A 14,511-nucleotide genomic window follows, 5' to 3' on the forward strand; every position below is an offset into this window, starting at 1 on the left:
CCCCTCGCTTCGGTCGGCTAACGAGTCCATTACTGCCCCCCCCCCCCATTTTATTTGATTTTTTTTTCCGCTTCGGGGTGAAAATGTTTCACCTAGTCCGTGGCTGTGTCACTGCCAACATCCTGGTTAAACAGAGGCACTAGTGCTGCTCTCTAATTGTACCTGAGAGAGAAAACAAAGACAGCAGGGGTGACTGATGGGACGGACTTGCTTGGGTTGTTGGTTTGTTTTTTTCCCCTTGGCCTAGAAATAAATCCTAACGCCAAATCCAAAAGGTTAAAAAGGCTTAGCTTATGGTCTCGTTGGCTTTACTAAATGATTGTGGTATAGCCCAGCCTACACCCCCCCAGTTGTACGTGATAAAACTTTAGTTACCAAAATTTAAAGCAACCAACAGAGGCTTTTAATAGGTTTGCTTTAAAACCAGTTTTGCATACCTAACTAGTTTTTGCTGCTGACGGGGTTACTTTTGTTACAGATTTATACTACTACTAACAATATGATGGCATTTGTTAAGCGCTATGTGCCAAGCACTGTTCCAAGAGCTGGGTAGGTACAGGATAATCGGGTTGGCCCATATATGCTCACAGTCTTAATCCCCATTTTACAGATGAGGTCACTGAGGCACAGAGAAGTGAAGTGACTTGCCCAGTGTCACAGCAGACAAAAGGCAGAATCGGAAAGAGCATAATACATCGCAGGTAACAAATGCTGCTGAGGCAGAGAATGTGGACAGAATCCTGTCTATGCTGATTTAATCAGTCACTCACACACACACACACACACACAGAGACTTTCCCAAGGTCACACAACAGACAAATGGCGGAGCCAGGATTAGAATCCACATCCTTTGACTCCCAAATCCTTGCTCTTGCCACTAGACCATGCTGCCTCTCTATTTCGTTTAATTATCAGGAGAGGCAGTGGGCCCGGGGAAGAGAGCACAGGACTAGATTGTAAGCTCATCCTCCAGACTGTATACTCATTGTGGGCACGGAATGTGGCTACGAACCCTGTTATATTGTACACTCACAAGCGCTTAGTAGAGTGCACGTGGTAAGCACTCAATAAATATGATTGATCGATTGACTGAGCCAGGAGACTTGGATCCTACTCCCACCTCTGCCACTGACCCTACTGTGTGACCTTGTGCAAGACGCTTAAACTCTCTGGTTCTCAATTTCATCATATGTACAGTGGGGATCATATAGATTGCAAGCCTTTGTGGGTCAGGGGAGTGTCTCATCTCATAAACTTGTATTTACCTAGTGCTTAGCACTTAATAAGCACATAAAAATGCCCCATAATTATTCAATATTTGTAAGAAATAATACTTTAACAAATATCCTAGAATATGCTCTTACTAGTACACTCAGAAAAGCAGAATAGTACAAGAAGATATGTTTTCTGATATAATACCAGCTGCCCCAAAAATCATATCTTAAATCCCCTTTCATCTCATTCCCACTATAATAATAATAATAATAATTGTGCAAATATTAAATGTTTACTATGTACCAGCCACTGTACTGAGCATTGGAGTAGATCCTGTAACAGAATCTACTGATCAGACTGTATCAGATCATGGAGTTCACAGTTTAAGGGGGAGGGAGAACAGGTAGTCCAGCCCCATTTTACAAATGAGAAAACTGAGGCCCAAAGAATAAATCATGGTATTTGTTAACTGCTTACCATGTGCCAGCACTGTTCTAAACGCTGGGGTGGTTACAAGGAAATCAGGTCAGACATAGAGTTTAGTGACTTGCCAAAGGCCACACAGGAGACAAGTCGCTGAGACAATATCCCAGTTCTGTGATCTTCCCCCAGGCCACATTATTCCTCAGTTATTTATTAAGTGGGCTACAATGTGCCAAACACTGAACGAGGCTCTGAACACGGTCTCCTCCTTTCCTGAGGGCTGGTGACAAGGTGGGGGTTCAGGAGAACAGGTGCCTTCAGTCACAAACGAACACTTAAAGCTGGGTAGAGCGTGTGAGGGACATGCCCCCTCTAGACTGTAAGCTGGTTGAGGGCAGGGAACGTGTCTGCCAACTCTGTTATACCATACTCTCCCAAGCGCTTAGTACAGTGCTCTGCATACAGTAAGCACACAGTAAATGCCATGGGTTGAAAGCAGGGTACCAGATCAACTACTGAACAGTGAGCAAAAGTGGGGACTTTTTTTTTAATGGTATTTGTTAAGCGCTTACTATGTGTCAAGTTAGATCGGACACAGTCCCCATCCCACCTGGGGCCCACAGTCTCAGGGATTTATAAATGAGGAGCATGTATAGATGAGAAACAGCGTGGCCTAGTGGAAAGAGCAAGAGCCTGGGGGTCTGAGGACCTAGGTTCAAATCCCAGCACTGCCACTTGTCTACTCTATGACCTTGGGCAAGTTGCTTAACTTCTTTGTGCTTCGGTTACTTCATCTGTGAAATGGGGATTAAGTTTGGGAGCTCCATGTGGGACAGGAACTGCTTCCGATCTGATTATCTTGTATCTACCCCAGCACTTGGTACAATGCCTGGCATATAGAAGTGGTTAACAAATACCATTGAGGGAAAAAAAAGAGCACTGAAGAAACATGTCATAGGCCCACTGAAGCAAAGCCTTAGACAATGTGCACAGCTCTGGTCATCTGAGAGCACACAGCAGTAGAAAGTCTTTAAGAGAGCCATCTTATGTCTAATTAAAGCATATCAGATGAGACAGTGGCAGAAAGACTCTAACTAAAAATAGACGCTCTCAGAGCTGAGGTTTCAAGAAGTTTGCAACATCAAAAGGCAGAATCAGAAAGAGCATAAGACACCGCAGGTAGCAAATGCTACTGATGCAGAGAACGTGGAAGGAATCCTAGCCATGCAGATTTAGTCAGTCACACTCACACACAGATATAATCTCATTATGAATAGGGGTAGAATCTCATTATCGGTTGTGTCTTTGTACCCTGAGGAAAGTGACCAGATTTCCCAACGTCGAAGTGGAACACTTGGGGTGGCTGCCTTATCTGCCGCCTGGTCAAGCCAACTTTTAATCTCAGCTGGACCAAACCCATCCCACACTTTCGTCAGACCAGCACAACCTTGTACCCCTGCCAAAGCATGGCCTGGGAGTCAGGGGCCTGGGTTCTTTGGCCAAGTCACTTCACTTCTCAGGGACTCAGTTACCTCATCTGGAAAATAGGGAACAAGACTGTGAGCCCCACATGGGCCATGGGCAGTGTCCAACCCCATTTGCTTTTATCCACACCTCTGCTTAGTACAGTGCCTGGCAGAGAGTAAATGCTTAACAGATACTACAATTAATTATTCGTCGTCATCATCATCATCCCGGCTCTGCCACTTACCTGCGTGTGACCCAGAGCAAGTCAGTTAACGTCTCTAGACCTCAGTTCCCTTATCAATAAAATAGGGATTCAGTATCTGTTCTCTTTCCTACTTTGTGAGCCCCACTTGGGACCTGATTATCCTGTATCTACTCTAGTGTATGTGGTATATAAGTAAGCCTTTAAATACTAGTATTATTATTTTGTTGACAGTAATAAAAAACTGCACTTGCTTTCTTAGTTGTGGTGGCATGGCCTGCTCTACCAGGTTATTTGTGAAAAGTAGAGTATTTCAGTGTCCCCATTTATAGTTTTTTCCTTGCTTAAAGTTCTTCTGACTCCGCTCTCTGCTTCCTTCTCAGGTCTCTTTTCTTCTCATTCAACCAGTCTCTCTCAATCTCCCTATATGCTTTCCCAGTTTGATTACCTACCTCCGCTACACCAAAGGAAGTCTCATTTCCTAGTCTCCTATTTCTGCACTCACGAGTACAGCTATTTTATTTAAGGTCCTGAAATATTCTGTCCCTTGTAATCTCATCTGCGATATAGCCCCTTCCTCTGTCTAATTTCCCTTCCTACTGGGAGGCCCAGAATTTTACACTAGTGGTAGAAGCGGTAGATCAAGTTGCCATACTCTCCCGAACGCTTAGTACAGTGCTTCGCACACAGCACTCAATAAATATGATTGAATGAAAGTGGCCAAAGTACAAGAGAGTACATAGGCCCCTTCCCTGACCTCACCTAATTAAATTTTCACCAAACTGATTTTAAAATGCTAGAGGTTGGAAAAAAGATCTATCAGCCATCATTTTCACTGGAAGCATTTATTGAGCACCTTCTGTGCATGAAACACTGTACTAGGCCCATGGGAAACAGAAGTAAAAGATATGGTTTCTGTCCTTGAGGAGCTTGCAATCTATTTGTAAGCTACAAGTTTGTCATATAATGCGTACTTAGAAATTCAGTGGAAAATCCAAGCTGCCATTTATATGCAGCATCTCACAAGAGGCCAAAAAGACATTTATAAAGAGTTTTCCACTTATCCACCCACTCTTTTTCTACCAATAGATTCTGTGGTATCTCTCAGGCTTCTACGCTGATTTTCATTTTAACTTTTATTTAGGAGGCTAGAAGGGCAGAGACACCAAGTATCCATCTGAACCGTGGCAGTCTGAAATTGCCAGCATTTCTCAAGGGATTGATTGCTTTGAAAAATAATGTGTTTTGTTATCCTATAGCATGCATGCCTTTCCTCCTTAGTCGTTAGGGAGTTAGTTGTTTTGAATTTACAAGGTACCCAGAGGATTTGAAAAAACAAATCAAAGGGGTCATTAATTATATGAAAGGGTTACATATATATTTTTGAAGACAAATCATTCATTCATTCAATAGTATTTATTGAGCGCTTACTATGTGCAGAGCACTGTACTAAGCGCTTGGAATGAACAAGTCGGCAACAGATAGAGCAGTCTCTGCCATTTGACAGGCTTACAGTCTAATCGAGTGCATATGAACAATGTTTCCACACATTTAGGCATAGTATATAATTGATGAGAACTTTAAAAAAAACCATTGTCACTTCTCATTAATTTTAATCAATTATATTTATTGAGTGCTTACTGTGTACAGAGCACTGTACTACTAAGTGTTTGGGACGAGAACAATATAGCAGAATTGCTAGAAATGTTCCCTGCCCACAGTGAATTTGCATTCTAGCCAATGAGGTTACAGTAATCATTAGAGAAATGAACATTCTTCCTACCTAGCCTTACTCCAGGGATTTCTCCTTATCCCCAAGATCCCAATGCAAAATGGAGATCCCAAAACAGGGATTTCAATGCAGCAACTGGTGAGTCCTGAGGCTACACTTAGCTCTCTTCCTTTCATAGGACAAGAATAATATTAGCAATAATAATAACAAGCCTTTTATCTAGTCATTCATACATTTGTTTTTATGGAGCACTTCCTGTGTGCAGAGCACTGTTTTTATTGCTTGGAGAGTACAATTCAGCAACAGATAGAGACAATCCCTACCCAACAACGGGCTCACAGTCTAGAAGCTTGTCATTATCAATCCAATTTATTGAGCACTTACTATTTGCAGAGCACTTTATTAAGAGCTTGGGAGAGTATTCAATAGTATTTATTGAGCGCTTACTATGTGCCGAGCACTGTACTAAGCGCTTGGAATGAACAAGTCGGCAACAGATAGAAACAGTCCCTGCCATTTGACGGGCTTACATTCTAATCGGTGGAGACAGACAGACAAGAACAATGGCAATAAATAGAGTACAATACAACAGCATTGGCAGGCCCATTCCCTGCCCACAAAGAGTTTACAGTCCAGAGGGGGAGACAAACATTAATATAAGGAAATAATTATGCTAAGCACTCAACTAAATGCTACAGTAGATACAAGATTATTTGGTCAGAAACAGCTCCTGTCCCTCATGGGGGGTTACAGTCTAAGCAGGAAGATCAGGTATTGAATCCTCGTTTTTCAGGACACTAAGGTACAGATGAGTTAAGCAACTTCCCCAAGGTCACAGAGCAGGCGAGGGACAGAGCCAGGATTAGAATCCAGGACTCCTGACTACCAGGCATTTTTCCACTAGGCCATGCTGCTTCTCTAAAGTCAATTGCCTTTAAAGTCAGTATAGGAGTGTTGAGGGGGCTAATGGAATGTCATAAGCAGGAAGGCGGAGATTAGTCGGTTCAGTGGGATGTACTCATTTTGACTACAGACTGTCAGCTCATTATAGTCAGGGAATGCGTCTGCCAACTCTCCTGTATTGTACTCTCCCAAAAGCTTAGTATACTGCTCTGCACTTAGTAAGCATTCAGTAAATGCCATTATTGATGATGATGATGATAAGCCACCTTGAAAACGGTCAATATTTGAAGACTTTTCCAAATATGAGTTCCACTGTCCACAATAATAATAATAATAATAATGTTGGTATTTGTTAAGCGCTTACTATGTGCCGAGCACTGTTCTAAGCGCTGGGGTAGACACAGGGGAATCAGGTTGTCCCACATGGGGCTCACAGTCACAAGGTTAGATTGCCTTCAGGGTCTCATTCAGTAATGCTTTTTGGAAGCGGTAACTTCATAAAGGGTATTTTGGAAGAGGAGGGATATGGTTTAGCAGAACCGAGGAGGAGAGAATTTGACAGACTGAGGGCAAGGCATAAGAAATGGGACAGATTCTGAGAGCAGAGTTCAGTTAGCTTGGGAGGAGCTGAGATTGAACAAGAGAAGAGAGTGAAGATGTAAGAGGGAGACAGTAAATGAAGATCCTTGGAGCCAAAGGTGAGACGGGTTTTATTTTAGGTGAGAAGAACCGGAGGGTTTCTAGAAGCAAAGTGCTGTCCTCTCACTGGCTGCTGCAGTGTGCAGCTTAGACTGAAGAGGAGAGAGACTTAAGGTGCAGAGGTAGGGGCCAACAATTTAGTGAAAATTCTGTCATCCTTGTATGCCCACGATTTCCATGGGATAGGGCAGGAAAAAATACCTCATATATTGTGTTCTAACACCCACATAAATATTTCTTTTAATGGTATTTGTGAGGTGCTTATTATGTGCCAGGCAATGTACTAAGTGCTGGGGCAGATACAAGCTAATCAGTTTGGAAACACAGTCCATGTCCTATGTTAGGCTCAAAGTGCTCATCCCCATTTTACAGTTGAGGCAACTGAATCACAGAGAAGTGAAGTGACTTGCCTAAGGTCACACAGTAGGCAAGTGGCAGAGCCGGGATCAGAACACAGGTCTTTTCTTTCACAAAACATAACTAAAACAACAACAACAAGGTTATTTTAAAAAGGGGTTATTGGATAGTGAAAAATCAAGAAAGAAATAAGGTTTCAGCATATTGTTGCTCTAATATAAATGCGTAATATAGCCAGGTAGATGACATAAACCCAGTTTATATAAGACAGTTGTTGAACAGGGGTTACCTTCTTCTCTGATTGTTCCTAACTTCCTTTGACCTTATCAACTTTTTGGGAGAGAGAAAAGAAGAGGGAAGAGGGGGCAAAAGGGAGAAGGCAAAAGCAGGAAAGCTGTAAAGGAGAGAGTAGGAGACTGGGAAGAGGCAGCAAGGCCAGGGAAATCATTTTCTTTCTTCTTCGGTGGCCGCCTCCTCCAGCACTGTCTTTCTCTGCTGTTGCCTCCCTGCTGAGAGCTCCATTTTCTTCAATCTATAAATATATTTGAGGGTTGTTCCCCTTCCCTCCAAATACCTCCTGACATTTGCGGCAATGCAGGAAGGCAGGTAAATTTTTCCTCTTATTTTATTTTAAATCAGGACCTGAAAGCTATTTATGAATATCCGCCAACCTCCCATCTAGAGTAACTTGGAATACACTGAGAAACAACATGGCCTAGTGGAGAGAGTGAGGGCCTAGTGGATAGAGTGAGGGCCTGGGAGTCACAAGGACCTGGGTTCTAATCCCAGGTCCTCCACTTCTTTGCTGTGTGACCTTGGGCAAGTCATTTCATTTCTCTGTGCCTCATCTGCAAAATGGGGATTAAGACTGTGAGCCCCATATGGGACTTGGGCTGTGTTCCACCTGATTATCTTGTATCTACCTCAGCACTTAGTACAGTGTCTGGCACATAGTAACTGCTTAACAAATGCCATTAAAAAAAAATACCAGACCTTCTGCAGTCACTACCTTTGTGGCATAACACTAGGCCCTACCTTGAATCCAGTCACTACTTTTATTTTCTCTCTTTCCTATCCTGATCACCAGGTCCAGCACTGTGTTTATTATTATTACTATAATAGTAACCAGCACAACAAAAATATTTTTTGAGTACTTAGCACTGGAGTAGATACAAGATAATCAGTTCCAGACATGGCCTGTGTCCCATTTGGACTCACAGTCTAAGGGGGAGGGAGAACAGATATTTTATCCCCAGTTTACAGATGAGGAAGCAAATCCAGAGATGTCAAGTGACTTCCCCAAGGTCACACAGCAAGCAGGTGGCAGAGCTGGGATCAGAATCCAGGTTCCTGACTCCCAATCCTGTGCTCTTTCTGCTAGATCACCTAGTACTTTACTATTAGTATTAGTAAAGTGGTCTCTCCTTCCCCAGAGACCCCAGGCAGAGATTCAGTAGGCACCAGCTCCTTCCATTCAAGGCAAACATATGAGGACAGTGGAGGGAGCATGGAGGCAGAACTCTTGTCTTTCATTCATTCATTCAATAGTATTTATTGAGCACTTTCTATGTGCAAAGCACTGTACTAAGTGTGGTAACAGATAGAGACAGTCCCTGCCCTGTGACTTAAGGCTTACAATCTAATCAGGGGAGACAGACAGACAAGAACAATAGCAATAAATAGGATCAAGGGGATGAACATCTCATTAAAACAATAGCAAATAAATAGAATCAAGGTGATGTACATCTCATTAACAAAATAAATAGGGTAATGAAATTATATACAGTTGAGTGGACGAATACAGTGCTGAGGGGATGGGAAAGGAGGGGGGAGGAGCAGAGGGAAAGGGGGGAAAAGAGGGCTTAGCTGAGGAGAGGTGAAGGGGGGGTAGAGGGAGCAGAGGGAAAAAGGGGGGAGCTCAGTCTGGGAAGGCCTCTTGGAGGAGGTGAGCTTTAAATAAGGTTTGAAGAGGGGAAGAGAGTTGTCTTGTTTTATGCTGCCGAGAAAATATCTGACCCCCAGTGACACCATCGACACATCTCTCCCAGAACGCCCCACCTCCACCTGCAATCGTTCTGGAACTGTATCCATAGAGTTTCCTTGGTAAAAATATGGAAGTGGTTTACCATTGGCTCCTTCCGCGTAGTAAACTTGAGCCTCCACCCTCTACCTCTCCCATGCCACTGCTGCCCAGTTCAGGTGAGTTTTGACTTGTAGCAGATTGCCTTCCCCTAGCTAGCCACGGCGCAAGCTAGGAATGGAATGGGTAGGCCTCTGCTTGACTTGCCCTCCCCTAGCCAAGACTGGTAGAGTACTGGAAACTCTCCAGGGGCGACCCTGAGAGAGGACAGAACTCTTAGTTAATAATTAATCAGTCATAACTACTTTTCACAAAGGTGACTAGTGAGAAATTTGACTGGCCACACGTTTTTAAATACAATTTTCAAGCTCTTAAAAAGAGTGGACAGTAGTGGAGGAAAGAGATGGGTAAGTGGCTATTTTTTGGACATGCTTGAGGTCTTCAGAATAGCTGTGTTTATCTTTCTTTGCATGACTCACAAACCTTTCAGGACTGCTGGTGAAAATCACTGGATCTATTAATGGAAAAAAAAAATTGATGAGACACCCAACAAAGAAAAGAAAAATATCCCCAGGACAATGTATTGAAAACACTTAAGTATGACATAAAAAATAAAGAACAAAGTGAAGTTTATTTTGCTTTTTACAAATATGTTTGCACTCACTGTGTGTAGCTTTGAAATGGAACAGATTGTTTAGAGAAAGCAGTACAAGAACAGCAGTAAATTTCTTAGCATTAATCATCCTCTGTCCTGAACCAAAAGCTTAGGAATTTCAAGCCTCTCCATTTTACTATCTGTGCACTTTTTTACAAACTCTATAGCCTCTTGTTGTAAATGTTTATGAACTCAGCATCTATTACAAAATGCCTGGCTATTACTTTCAAGAATTTATATCAATTACTATATCTACGATATGTAAATAAATCAGCCTACACCTAGGTATTTCTGAATGCACCCTCCTTTTTTCCATTTGTGAGACCTTTCCCAGCACTTAATACATTAGGTGCTTAATAAATGCTATTACTTCTAATCTGGAAACCTCAATAAATTCTGCTACCTAGGCAGAACACCATTGATGCCAAGAAGGAGACATAGAAACGGGAAAGTAAATTAAGAAAGCCTGCATGTCCTTTAGAAAATGGACAAAGAAGGACAACGATATGACATCAAGCATCAGATCAAATTAAGGTTCTGAAAAGGAACTGAGATATGCAGCTTCTTATACAACTGTAAATCTGGGAACCATCACCAAAGTCACTTTGAATTTCTTGAGTAATTTCATCAATATCTCCTAAAGGTACCATGCAAAGTATGTTAAATAAACATAGTCCCTGCCTTCTGAAAGTTTATAGTCTAAAAAGAGAATTTAGTGAGCCGTGAATGGGATACAAGGCACTTCATATATAAGATGCTATTTAGGAGGAAGTTATAAATGAGATATTTGGACATAGGCGGCGTTGGCTTGGATGAATTGCACTGAGGTTACAAAAGATTTAAAAGCTTTTCAGAATGTGCTTATTTCTTAATGGCCCTAATGAAATCTGTGATGTAAACTAGCTAATAACAGGGGATTTTCACCACAAAAATGCTTTCAAAAATGTGTTCGTTTCTGCAGACATAGCTATTAGCAGTTGTATGTGGTGGGGAGGGGAGCATTTAAGGCAGAAAAATATTTTTTGATTCAAATCTGCACTGGTCAAATCCAGATTTAGACAACTTAACATTAGCAGACATTACCTGGAAATGACAAGATGAATATTTTTGGGCACATATATTATTAATTGTTCATTGTGGGCAGATAATGTGTCTACTTACTGTTGTATTGTACTCTCCCAAGTGCTCAGTACAGTGCTTTGCGTACAGTAAGCATTCAATAAATACAATTAAATGAATGAATGAATGAATGCTCACTGTAAGATCAGTAGAGCCACTGGACTGAGAGACTGCATTTGGCTTTAAATCTGACCTCAAACACTGCCCCTTGCCTAGCTGTGTTCTGCAAAGCACTAAAAAATCAAAATCCCATCTGATTAATAATAACCCATATGAGGCAAAAAGAGGGTTACAGGAAGGCCCTCTGATTTACAACTCAATTTATGCCCCACTATGAATTATCTGTGTACTAATGCCTTGGTTTTTGAATGACTATGCCCTGGGGAAAAGAAATTAACCCTAAAGAAGTTGAAAAGCTGCTTTTCTGCTCAAAGATGTCAGTGAATGATTCATTAGACATCACTTGAGCCAATTTCTGTCGAGGGATTTATCTGAGAGAAGCAGAGGTGAGGTGAAGGAGTTAAAGGAGGAGTAAATAAGAAGAATATTTTGGAAATGTTTAGTGGAAAGTTTTTTAATTAAGAGGATGAGGATTTTGATCCTGATTTCTGGGGGTCTAAGAAAAGGGTTGGCATGGGAAAATGGGAGGGGAAAAAAAAACTTTGGGGTTGGTTTAGGAGGTTGAGGCTGGAGATGGGGCATTTAGGGAAAAGAAGATTGTGGTATTTCAGAACTGAGGTAACCAGAATCTGTGTTAAAACAGTGACCTCGGAGAGAGAAAGAAAGAAAGGGGTTGACTCAGAAGATATTGGGAGATGTCTATTTTCACCGAAGTATTTATTCCACTACTATTACAAAAAAGAAGCATCTCTCACAGTAGATGGGTTTCTTACATACCTGTGTTACCCTAAATTCAGAGTATATAATAATTATTATGGTTTTTGTTAAGTGATGACTACATGCCAGGAAATGTATCTACCTACTCTGTAGTAATGTACTCTCCCAAGAGCTTAGAAAGGTGCTGTGCACATAGTAAGTGCTCAATAAATAATAATAATAATAATGGTACTTGTTAAATTCTTACTATGTGCCAAGCACTGTTCTAAGCACTGAGATACAAGTTAATCAGTTGAGACACAGCCCCTTTCCCACATGGGACTCACACTCTTATCCCCATTTTAAAGATGAGATAACTGAGCATCAGAGAAGTTAAGTGACTTGCCCAAGGCCACAAAGCAGACATGTGGCAAAGCCAAGATTAGAACCCAGGTCCTTTTGACTCCCAGGCCCATGTTTTATCCACTAAGCCATGATACAACTGATTGATTGATTGATTGATTGACTGATTGATAAGCACCGTACTAAGCGTTGGACACAATCCTTGTAGTATATGGAGCTAATGGTCTAGATTCCAAGTACTTTCTCTTACCAGTATTTCAAAAGGAAAGTTCCATTTCCTCCTACAGCCGGTATGTCAAACTTCTGATTGTCTGAAAAGTTCTGAGTAGCCTTCAGGTCAGTGGTCAGAGAAGAGAAGAGTTATTGTGAGGCCTTATAGATTGTGAGCTCCCCAGGACAGGGATTGTGTCTAATTCCCACCTGCGTATTCTCTCCCAGTGCTTAGTACAGTGCTCTGCACATAGTAAGCGCTTAATAAATACTATCTCTACTATTGCTCTTTCTGCTGTAGCAGCAGCACCTGTTGCTGCTATTATTAGTAGTAGTCGAAGTAGTATTATATTTAAGCACTTACTATGTGTCAAGCAATGTTCTAGGCCCCGGGATAGATGCAAGTTAATCAGGTCAGACACAGTCCCTATCTCATATGGGGCTCCCAGATTAGTAGAAAGGAGAATGAATCCTCTACACTGTAGGCTCCTTTCATTCATTCATTCATTCATTCATTCATTCATTCATTCATTCATTCATTCATTTGTATTTATTGTGCACTTACTGTGTGCAAAGCACTGCAGTAAGCACTTGGGAGAGTACAATGTAACAATGAACAGACACATTCCTGCCCACACCAAGCTCACAGTTTAGAGGGGGAGACAAACACTAACTAAATTAATAAATAGATGAATAAATAAATGAATAACAGATATATTCCTTGTGGGCAGGGACAGTGTCTACCAACTCTGCTATATTGTACTCTCTCAAGGACTTAGTACAGTGTTCTGCACACAGTAAGTACTCAATAAATACAGTTGATTGACTGAGAATGGGTATTAGCTATTCTATTTCTCAACTGTCTTCTTTCTAGCTGCCTCTTTGGGTCTTATCTGTCAGTTTCTCTCTCTCTATCTCTCTCTGGCTTTGCCTCTGCCTCTGACTCCCTCACCTGTCTGATTCTTTCTTTCTATGCCTCTTTCTCTCCCTTTCCTGCCTTCTTTTTCACCCTAATTTGTTCCACTGTTCCTCTGCCTGCACAATCCCCCTTACACTGTGTCTGCAAGAAACAAATGCAGTTCTACCCACCTATTTCATTTCTTTTTGTTCTATTTAAGAGTTAGGTATTGGGTTGCTAAAAAATTACATATAATTTATTCATAGTTTTCATCTTTTTAAAAGTATAGCCCACACATGAATGTATTAATGACAAAGGCAGCCCACCCACAAGACTGAGTTGTGACGTACAGGTTAGAGCGATTTTATAACACATGCACATTAGTAGGAACTAGATTTTATTTTTCTTTTAAAGGAAATTCCTATCATTTTGTTCAACCATGAGGTGTAAAACTGAAAAGTGGAGCACTTCTCATTGTGAATGAATTATGAATAGATTTGAAAATAATGTGCAACTGTACCACTTCTGAGCTACAGAAATTACGTTATTTGTTTTTCAAGAAGTAACTGATATAAAAGAAGTGAAAATTCTGAACAGGTATCCAGGTTCATCAAACTACTAAAACAGCACTGATTGGAGGTGTTAGGTTGTATTTTCAGCAATTCATATTTTTTCTAAAGCATTACCTCCTAGATTCCAAAAGCCTCTTTGGCTAAACAAAAGACAATCATTAAAACCCCCAAGACAAAACCCAGTACCTGTTTTACATTAATTGTTGCTTTAATTTCAGGACATTATGTAGTATTCCTTCAGATGAGCAATGTATGCGACTATGCCTTTGTCACATGTTCCTCTTCATTCTAGCAGGAGAAACAAAAGACCAGTAATAAAAACCCCAAACCCCGAAAAAGGTCGCTTAAAATACTTAACTGTCGTGTGACCACAGACTTAAGCGCTTAGTTCAGTGCTTTGCACACAGTAAGTGCTCAGTAAATATGATTGAATGAGTGAATGAATGAATGACTTGAAAAGCACAACAGCCCAGCAATAATACAGTCACCAGTCATTCCTTATCACATTTACTTTTCCCCCGAAAATCACAAAACCACTGGACTAGTCTTTAGTATAGAGAACAATTTAATAATTGATGGGCCAATGTCAAACTATCTCAGCTTTTCCAAGTGATTTCAGATGAGGCACTGAATGAAAGCCTTTAAAGGGGTAAGACAAATAGAAATACCTTCTGGCCTGAGGGAAACACCACACATTTTAACAAGGAAGAGGAAATACAAGAATTGTGAATAGGTTTCCGGTCGGTGATGTCAGTTTTCCCTTTTGAGGGCAGAGGCTCAGAAAAAGATAGAGACAGTCC

The 14,511-nt window shown here is 41.2% G+C and overlaps 1 long non-coding RNA gene and 1 other non-coding gene across 2 annotated transcripts; both read right to left on the reverse strand.

The window, feature by feature from the left end:
* Positions 1-9,207: 9,207 nt before the first annotated feature.
* LOC114817317 lies at positions 9,208-9,345 on the reverse strand. Its single transcript, XR_003765180.1, has one exon. It is a non-coding gene; the product is annotated as a small nucleolar RNA SNORA7 (small nucleolar RNA).
* Positions 9,346-9,389: 44 nt separating this feature from the next.
* LOC114815463 lies at positions 9,390-14,041 on the reverse strand. Its single transcript, XR_003763252.2, has 3 exons — positions 13,898-14,041; positions 12,282-12,361; positions 9,390-9,592 (listed from the first exon to the last, which is right to left on the reverse strand). It is a non-coding gene; the product is annotated as an uncharacterized LOC114815463 (long non-coding RNA).
* Between the last annotated feature and the right edge of the window lie 470 nt (positions 14,042-14,511).

The sequence above is a fragment of the Ornithorhynchus anatinus genome, chromosome 1 (genome assembly GCF_004115215.2).
Source record: "Ornithorhynchus anatinus isolate Pmale09 chromosome 1, mOrnAna1.pri.v4, whole genome shotgun sequence".
NCBI classification, from domain to species: domain Eukaryota; kingdom Metazoa; phylum Chordata; class Mammalia; order Monotremata; family Ornithorhynchidae; genus Ornithorhynchus; species Ornithorhynchus anatinus.